Below are 10,482 nucleotides of genomic sequence, written 5' to 3'. Positions count from 1 at the left end.
CCAGGTTCAGACCCCTTGCTCCCTGAAGAGAACTTCTGTAATTGTAATTATCCTGTCACTTGTGGGTTGCCCACCTGGGGTATGGTTCTTGACTATAACATCTCTACCCCTCCTACCTGTTTCATTGTTCCTTCTTTATATCTTTAGTTGTAGAAAATTCTTTCTACTAGTCTTCAAGTCTTATTGCTCTGTAAACTGTTGTAATTTTGGTGTGCCTGTTGGAGGAGGTAAGCTCAGGGTCTTCCTATTCTGCCATCTCGGCTACTTCTAGCCGAGTCCTCAATGCTTTGTTTCTTTTACAAATCTGTTTTATGTTAGGTAATTTATGTTTCGGGCCTAGTTGGACAGTAAGAATGACCAGTGTCTCTATTTCCCTTTGGTTCCTTGATGGCCAGAGGAAAATTTGAGATTCAACCTCTAATAACTGTGTATATATCTTTATGGCTTATGCGTTGATATCCACTCCCACCCTTGGTCTTACTTCCTATTCTTAACTTACATTTTATTTCTGGTCTGGACTTCTTTATCCCCCTCCACAACACACACACTATATCATGTTGCTGTGTTTTTATAGGGCATATCCTCAAATCTTTTGTGAAATTTCTGTTTTTCTATCCAAACTAGTCCTCCCTAAACTCAGGTTCTCCTATCTCTAAGCAGAGTTTTAGCAGCAGCCTTTCATTTGAGCTCTCACTCTTCTGCCTTGTTTCCCATCTATCCATTCTTCTATAGTTCTCTACTAAGAGCTCAGAGCTAAGCATGATGCTCCAATTCTTTTTTTTTGGCATATGAAAATTTATTACTATCCTGCTTTTACCATCAAAACTTATGATCTTGGTCTCTCCTTCTTGCCTTTGTGTAAGGCCAAAAGAGAGACATTGGCTACTGTGACAACCTTAAAGTGGACTCCAGGAATATCACCAACAGCATGACCTTTGCAACCAAATCCAGCAACCAGAACTTCATCATTTTCCTCAGTGAAGTTCAAACAACCATCACTGGGTACAAAGGCTGTAATTTTTTTTGCCATTTTTGATTAGCTGAACCCTGACACACCTCCTGATGGCAGATTTGGCTGTTTGGCTTCAACCCCTACTTTTTCACAATTCCCTTGGCATGAGAAGCGCATCTAAAAGGGTTGGCCTTCAGGGCTGTGCCCAAATACCCTTTCTTGTACTGTTTATCATGCCACTTCTGGCCCCGTCAGTAGCTACAGAGCTTCCTGGCAGTATGAAGACCTTGATACCTGCCCATCCTGCTGGTGCCACGGGCCTGAGCAAAAGAGTGATGCTCCAATTCTTAAAACCCTACCAAGACTCCCTTCTCTCTCTGGGCAGACCAAGCTATCTATGATCTGACTTAACTTAAGGCTCTTCTCAATATAAGCTCCCTTTCATACCCTCCATACTTCTGTAAATTTTGCTGAATGAATAATAACATAATTATTATCATTTTCACTGTAGCAATAGTTTTTGTACAAGGTTAGCAGATCCTTTATCAAATTGTAGATGAGGATCACATTCATCTATATGAGATGAAAGGGAGTAAACAAAGGATTGAAGGATGGGAAGATTGTCAGTCTACTGAGGCTCTGTGCTAACAGTTTGACAATGATCTCCTCCGTAAACTAATTTGCTATTCTGCAAATTTGCATCTAAATATTTTCTGGGCTTCTCCCTCAAGCATTCTGTCTTTTAAAACAGGAGGGAATCAAGAACATAAATGGCTCCCTACCAACCTCATTTCCTCCCTAAAACTTTCTCTTGCCTTCTTTGGGGTTAGAAGCAAGGTAAATTTACATATTATAGTTCAACCAGAATTAAACTTTTTCTTTATCTTTTCTGTCTTTTTTAGGGCCACACTTCTGGCATATGGAGGTTCCCAGGCTAGGGGCCTAATCAAAGCTATAGCTGTTGGTCTACGCCAGAGCCATAGCAATGCTAGATCTGAGCTGTGTCTGTGACCTACGCCACAGCTCACAGCAATGCTGGATCCTTAACCCACTGATCGAGGCCAGGGATTGAACCCTCAACCTCATGGTTCCTAGTCGGATTCGTTTCTTCTGCACCACGATGGGAACTCCCCAATTTTTTTTATATTCTCTGGATTAACTAGACATATAATTCTGAGTAATTTGGGTCTTAGACTTCGGGTAAAATGAGAATGTTTGCTCAAACCATCCTTCTAGCTCTCTGAATCTAAATCAAATGTTCTTAGAATGAGGAAAGATAAAAGTGCTCCTTATTCATTCATTCATTAGCAAATATTTACTGAGCACCTATGTTATGCCAAACATTGGGCAGCCTATGGGATACAAAAAAGACACAGAATTTAAGATACAATTATTCTGCCTTCACAGAGCTTGACGTTTAATTAGGGATTTATATAGCACAGGTTAGAAACTTATTGGTGCCGCCAGAAGCACACAGAAACATAGAGCCAGTGTTAGAGTAAGGTAACCTCAAGAATCGTTTGGTCTTTGCTTCTCAGGGTGTGTCCATGAGCCAGCAGCTTCAGTTTCACTTGGGTACAATCTTGAACCTTATTTTAGACCTACTGAATCAGAATCTGCATTTTAACCAGATCCCCAGGGGAAACTTAAGAAGCACTCCAAATCCATCATTTTACAGGTGAATAAAAAACAGGACCTGAAGGATAAAATAACTTAGCTGGTTTAGTGGGAGAGTCAGGACTGGAAACTACAGCCCCTGGTTCTTATTGTGGTATGTCTGTAGTGTGTTACCCTTTGTCATGAGGTGCTGTGGAACCTCAGAGAATAATGATTGGTAACTAGGCTTAGCTCAGTTACAACATATACCAATGAACATAAACTTTGTGACTCAAGCCATGTCAGGGGATCCAGGCTGATTCCATGGATCACATTAACTAGTATTTCTCACTGATGAAATCAATGCTATATCTCATCTCTAAATTCTCTTTGAAATACAGAAATGTTGGCAATCACCAAGAGGAAAGGAAACTTCCTGCTCCTGCAGAAGAAATTCCAAGGCTAGTCTTAGTGCTTTGTCATCAAGTTTGTCACTGCTAATGGGGAAAAAAACCCCAAATATCTTTAAACACAACTCTACTGAGAGATGGTCAGGAAAGTCATCTTCCCACATGTGCAGCCTTTGGAATGGATTCCCTTAAACTGGCCCTGTAGGCTAAGTGGAAGACATGAAAGTGAAATGAGATCCAGTTTCTCAGTGAGCCTTTCTATATTCTAGTGGGTAGAAATAGTCCTATGCTGCTTTGGTAAAGAATTCACAGGGTTAATGACTAAAGAATGGAGTTCTTGTAATCAATATAGTCCTCTGGCTTTATTGATTAGAATCACCTGCTTATTTTGCAGCTAAGATTTTTTTTTTTTATCCCATTCAAAACAAAGACACCCTAGGGGACCATTAAGTAAATAGGCATTTAAGACTTTTTTCATTGCTAAGAAAGTAGTTAATTATTATTAGTGCCTAAAAGTCTCAATTCAGACAGAACACCTGAATGAATACACTGTTGAAATGGTAGTGACGTGTCTGCTATGAATGGATGCCAGTTTGCTGTTTATTTTTTAAAAAATGCTGCTTCCTCCTTAAGAGTTGTTGGGGAGGGGTGTGTCTCTATATTTAACTCCTGAATAAAAATGAGACTTGGCAGAGATTTTCTTCAAAAGAGCTGAGGTGGAGCAGCTTTCCCAAATACCATGCATCCCTGGTGGACACCACTACTATATGCACAGACAGTTTGTTCCAAAGCCTGGATTGCCAGTACGGAAACCCTTTAAAGACATCAGGTCAATATTATTTTGTTTCAAGAACATATCCGTTCTTCTGATTTAGAAAAATAAATCAAATGTAGACTCATTGCTTTCACTGAGTAACTTGCTTCTGCTTGATTGGGACAAAACTCAGGATTAATGATCTATTTTTTCCTCCTTATTTGTTAATTGTTAATTATACAAATCAATTAGCTCACACAGTCTTTATAAAGCATCTACTGTGTATAAGATGTTGTACATGGTGCTTTTGAAATATGGTTCTTATACCTAGAGCTTCTTAGTATTTTAATGTTTATAAGATACTTTCATATTTTATGTTTGATCCTCATAACACCTTTCTGGAATTCATAGGTTGGGGGACTACTTACCACATTTTACAAATAAATAAACTTAAGGAAATTCTGTGAAACAGAATTGTCATTTGATTTAGAAATCACGCTTCTAGCCATATACACAAAAGAACTGAAAATGTCAGGTTTACAAAAAACTAATATGCATGTTCTTAGCAACCTTATTCCTAAGAGCCTAAAAGTGGAAACAACCCAAATGACCATCAGTGTGGGTTATCGGATAAACACAATATGGTATATATCCATAGAATGGAGTAATATTTAGCAATAAAAAGGAAAGAATTACTGATACATGCTTTATCATGGATGAGCTTTGACAACATTATTCTAAGTGAAAGAAGACAAGCACAAAAGGCCAAAAATTTTGTGATTCCATTTATATGAAATATCCAGAATAGACACATCTGTAGAGACAGAAAGTAGATTGGTGATTGCCAGGGGCTGGGGTGGAGGTGGGTACTTGGGAATGACTACTAATAGGTATGGAGTTTCTTTTAGGGGTGGCGAAAATGTTTCAAAATTAAATAATGGTATTGGTTGTAGTGAATGTGTATTAAGTACAAATGCAAATATACTAAAAACCATTAAATTGTAAACTTAAAAATGAATCATATGGTGGATTATAGCTCAGTTGAAAATAAAAAGTTTTTTTTAAAATGGGTTGAAACTTTTTTTTTAATTAATTTATTTTTTTTTTGCTTTTCAGGGCTGCACCTGGGGCATATGGAAGTTTCCAGATTAGGGGTCAAATCAGAGCTGCAGCTGCCAGCCTATGCCAACATGGGATCCAGGTCATATCTGTGACCTACACCACAGCTCACGGCAATGCCAGATCCCCGACCCACTGAGCGAGGCCAGGGATCAAATCCGCATCTTCATGGTTATTAGTTGGATTCGTTTCTGCTGTGCCACAATGGGAACTCCATTATTTTTATTTCTTTATTTTTTTATTTATATTTTTTAACCAGTGACTTAGAGGCAGGAACCCGTGTTTTTTGAATGCCAGACAAATTGTCAGGCTCTGTCATCATGATGGATAAATATTTCCTAAATTAAATGAAGGTGTAGTCTTTGTCTTTAAGGACCTTGCATATATTGAAGAGATAAAATGCTGGGAAATAAATGGTAGGTCAGAATGGGTGGTATGAATAAAGGGTTCTCCAAGTGGTGTCTTAAAGTGAGATTTTTGGGACCTACTCCCAGAGATTTGGATTTGATAGGTCTGGGATGTATTCCTGGGACTCTATATGTTTAAAAAGGTCTTTAGCTGTGGAAGAGTCTCATCCATATCCTGTTTTCTTCTTGCAATTTGGGAAGATTACACTTCCCCAGCCCCTTCCAGCTGGCTGTACCATATGACTAATTCTCACCAGTGAGTTGATAGAAGTTACATTTATCACTTCTGGGTTAAAACATTTAATTGCCAATATTAGAATCTCTAGCATTCTCTTCTACTGCTCTAATTCGGGTCAGGATGGTAAAGTCTTTACTAGCCTGGATCTTTGTGTCACTGCATGGAACAAAATGCCCACACCTGCAGTGAGCTTTGCATCAGCAATAAATAAACCTTTGTTTTGTTAAACAGTGAAATGTTGGAGTGTTTGTTACTGTAGCATAATTTAGCCTATCCTTAACCAGGGGGTTTTGATGATTAACCTGGTTTTGGAATCAGTAGTAGAGATAATCAGTGCTTAAGAACCGAGGAATGAAAAGATCACCTAGGGCTGGGGTGATCAAGAAAATCTTAGAAGAATTTGAGCTGGGACTTGTAAGATGGATAAGATTGGGGTTGGTAATTATAAACAGAACATTTTGCATGGAGGAGATGTCACAAATGATAGGGAAGGAATTACACCAAAATAAAAGTTCATTTAATTTTCTTTTCTCTTAAAAATTGATAATGTGAGAAAATAGAATGTGTACATGTATGTGTAACTGTACAGTAGAAAAAAATTGTAATGGGAAATAACAATTAAAAAAATAAACAAATGACATAGTCAATGATACCAAAAAAAAATTGGCACTAAAACAAATCAGAAAGTTATCTATTGGATTCATTGATAAGACAAAACTCTCAATTTGCTGTTTAGTGAAATGAGAGAAACATATTTAACTTTAGAACAAGAAATTATTAGGTGTTTAGTCAATGAGTACTGTGATAGTGCTTTCTATGATAAAATAAAATTTATGAAGAAAAGGCGTTTGTGAAAATTACCAAGACCATTAATTATACTCACTTTTAAATCAGAAAAAAAATTAAAAATGAATTGATATTTCTCTTTATGATGTACTTAAAGGACAGATGCTTCAACTCTCTTTTGCCAAATATTAATTTTCTCGTTGGACAAGCTTGAATTAACAATCCATGTTCAGTGTTATGCAATGAATCTTTAACAAACGGAATCATTTCAGTGCTTATATTTGTTCTGATGGGCAATTGTCCTTCCTGAATTCTCCTTGCAGAGAATGTAAGTGCATAATTTTTAATGGATTTAGAGAAGATTAACTGATGGAAGACTTTAATGTCAGGTGGAAGTTATTCTCCTCTGCTACATTGAGGAAAAAACCTCATATGTTTTCCTTGGGTATTTATATGCAGTTTTTTTCCCATTCAAAATAGTATCCTCTGCTGCCAGCCGACTTTCATTCCTTGGTTCTGCCCAATTGTCTTTATTCCCCTTTCTGCTTGTTTTCAGCTTCATGTCTCCCATCCTCCAACCTTTTATGAAATCATTGAGGTGGGAAAAGTAACTGGTAGTTACCAGCACCTTATGTGTGCCATACATTGTTTGACATCTGTCATCTCATCTAGTCCCTGAGGACGGCACTTTTAGAGGCACCATTCCCCCATTTTTTTGTGGATGAGATTTCAGAGGCTAATAATTAAAGAGATGGCCCAGATATACACATTTAGAAAGCGATGGAGTCAGGATTCAAACTGAGGTCTTGGACTCTGGTTTCTTTTATGTGATACTACAATGCTCTCAGTGAGCTGGAAGACCTGCAATTTGTTAACCCTTCTCTCTTTGAATCAACTTGAATAAAATCCTTAATTGGAAATATAGATGTAAATCTTTCCATTTCTCACAATCTACATGTAGTTTTGCTTAAGCCAGTTTATATTACCTGTAGCAAGAAATGGCTAAAGGAAGGCATATACTAATAAAGCTTGCTTCCAATAAATTCTACAATTCCTTTTTCTTGGAGAGTAAATAACTGGATGTGAGATATTCAAACCTTAACAAAAACAGTCATATCCATTTTTAACTCTTGGAGAATTCTGAGTAATTATAGCATTACAAGTATATAGATGATTTAGGTGGATCATAAATACTTTACAGTGGGAATGAAAACTGTGGGGCAGCAAAAGATGAGACCAATCAACTTATTACATACACAGGGGGACATTCACTTATTCATTCATTTGATAAATAGGTGGTAAGTGCCCAACATGTATGGGGTGCCATTCTAAGTGCTGGAGACACAGTATGAAATGAAGAAAGTTCTGGCAGCCATGTTGCTTACAGCCTCTGGGAATCAGATAACAAACAAAAGAATAAATGACTATCATATGTGGTAGGTAGGAAATGATCCTCCAAAGATGTCTGCATCCTAATTCCAGGAACCTGTGAATATATTGCCTTGTATAGTAAAAGAGACTTTACAAATGTGATTAAGGACCTTGAAATGGGGCGATTATCTTGTTATTTGGGTGGGCTCAGTCTAATCACAGAAGTTCTTAAAAGTGGAAAATGTTTCCTACAGTCAAGAGATATGACTTCAGAAGAATGGTCAGAGATTTGCAGTGTTGCTGGCTTTGAAGATGGAGGAAGGGACTGTGCTCCAAGGAATTGTGGGTGGGCTTTAGAAGCTGGAAAATGTGAGGAAACTCTCCTTTAGAGTCCCCAGAATACAGCCCTACTGACGTCTTGATTTTAGCCAATAATAGAGGGGGATGAGAGAGCTGGTGACTGCTAGTGGGATTTTTTCCCTCCTAATACTGTGGTCAGGGAGGGCTACACTGAGGGTGATAAACCTAAATGATGAGGAAACAGCCAAGTGGAAATCTGGGAAAAGAGTATTCTAGGCAGAGGAAACATTACATGGATCTGCAGGGCTCTGTCCAGTATGCTATGTAGGTGATGTGTGGGTTTACCAGAAACAAGACTTTCATTCATTCATTCATTCATTCATTCACTTCACTCACTTGTTCATTCAGTAGATGTTTATTGGGTGGTTTTGATGTGCCGGGTACTGTTCTAATGTTGGGAACATGTTATTTCCACATTGGTCTGTCCCTTAAAGCTTGTGTTTACCTGTATGTGGAATTCTCTACTCCAGAGGAAGGTACCAGATACTTTTTTCTTAAATGATCCCCTTAGATCCTAGGGAGAGAATTGAGACTTAAGATTCATATAAAATCCACCCAAACCTGGGTATATTTACCCTTCCAGATGTTGGATAGCATCTGGGCATTTCTTACCTCTGAAAGTTTCTAAAAATAATCAGTATAAGAGTAATGCTGTACAATTAAAAATTTTGTATCTATCTTGCCTCAAAACATTTAAGTTGTAATACTATTAATAATATTACTTTATTCACTTTGAATGTATCACATTTTGTCATCTAATATGCCTGGAACTGTTCATTCATTAAATGACTTGAAGTTTCCTGTGAAGTCAGAAGCTGTTATATCTGTGTGGCCTTACAAACACAGTGAACATTTCAATCAGCCCTTTTTGATCTACACAATCCCACCCAAATGTTTTTCTTCACCAAATCCCTGAAGTTATTTTTTTGTTGTCGTTGTTAAATTTACTAATTTAGTCACCAAGAAAGATAAGCAAGAATGTATTGGCAAAGTCACCTATCTCTTCAAACAGCTGATGTTCCTGCAAATCAGAATTGATTTGAATTAGGGCAAATGATAAACATGTACTGTCAGACTGCCTCCTGGGAGAGGGCTGGGTGAGTTTTCAGGGTGAATTTTCATTGTTCTCCTGGCCTCAGGCTGACTCTGGAGCTGCTTTACTTTCTTCACCAACCTGACTTCATCTCCCTCTGCCTTACTTCCCACCCCGTTCCCACCTCTAGCCACTGTGCCAACCTGGGACCCAGGTCAGTGTGAGCAGTCACTGGTGGGTCTTGTCTTTCCAGATACCTCATTAGACCATTCTCAGAATCCCAAGAGCCTGCTGAGCTAGACTGAGTCTGTGTGGAAAACTTAGAGGGATTAGAACCCTGAGATTCTGGCCTGTGGGCGTGTGATTCCCCATGTGTAAACTGTGTTGAGCTGGGGAGAAACCACAAGGTGTGTGGCATTTTTTTCTCACCTTCTCTCTACTCTCTGCCCTTTTGCCTGGGCCTGCAAGGGAACCCTTCCTGCAGTGCAGCATTTTTGAATGTTCCTCGAATAGCTCAGGGATAATTTAGGGGGTGAACCTAAGAGTAAGCCCCTCTGGAAATTTAGGGACAAATTTCCTTGATTCCCAGAGGCCTTTGCAGATGCTTCTTTCTTGACTTCATCTTCCTTTGCCTTTAGTCTTATGTGTCTTTAAAAACTAAGCCCAGAAATGCCTGGGAGGCATTTTCTGGCCTATGCCTCATACTGGAAATGCAAATCATCTTCTAGCTCCAGGCTCTAGCATCAGCCTCTATCAGGGCCCCTATCAGCTGAATCTTGACCATTTGCTTGCACTTATTTTCACATTTTCACAAGGGTCTCCAGGAAGGCAGAAACCCTGTGCCTGATATGTTGTGGATGCTTAGAAAATGCTTGTTGAAGGCACATTCCTCAGGGCAAAGGTAGAATTGAGCAAAGTATTTCCTGCTTCAAGTAATTATAATACCCATTTTACATAAGCTTAATTATAGTAAACTCTGGAGTTAAGAACAGTCTAAATTGACATATGTTCCTTGTGTCAGTAATGACTTTTCCAAATTGACCAGACTCTTTTTAGGAGTACATTTTACATATATTAGCTTTTTATAAGTATTGCCATATAAGTCTCAGCCATTGACATTATGTCACATGTTGAAAGAAGTTCAAATTGGCACTGCCCAAATACAGAAAAATGGAAAGCGCCATTCAAAACCAACTGAAGTGTTAATAGATGTTGTAAGAAGTATTCTCTTGAAGTTAAAAAAAAAGCCAAACAAACAAAATGAAGAGGCCATACTTTCTGGAGGACAGTTTGATACAGAGAATCAGTGAGAGGCAAAGATAAAAACCTTGCTTACATTTCCATTCCCAGTTGGTACAGGGAGAAGATACCAGGTATTTCTGACTTGTGGAGTTATTCTTTTCCTATGGATTTCTGCATTCATGACTTTCAATGTTCTTTGAATTTCAATTTATAG

General features: G+C 38.3%; 1 pseudogene; it reads right to left on the bottom strand.

Annotated features, from left to right (window-relative positions):
* Positions 1-774: 774 nt before the first annotated feature.
* Positions 775-1,254, bottom strand: LOC125121160 (40S ribosomal protein S23-like; annotated as a pseudogene).
* Positions 1,255-10,482: the final 9,228 nt, after the last annotated feature.

This window comes from Phacochoerus africanus, chromosome 2 (assembly GCF_016906955.1).
Source record: "Phacochoerus africanus isolate WHEZ1 chromosome 2, ROS_Pafr_v1, whole genome shotgun sequence".
Lineage (NCBI taxonomy): Eukaryota > Metazoa > Chordata > Mammalia > Artiodactyla > Suidae > Phacochoerus > Phacochoerus africanus.
The sequence above is the reverse complement of the archived record's forward strand: the minus strand, read 5'-3'. Positions and strand labels throughout refer to the sequence as shown.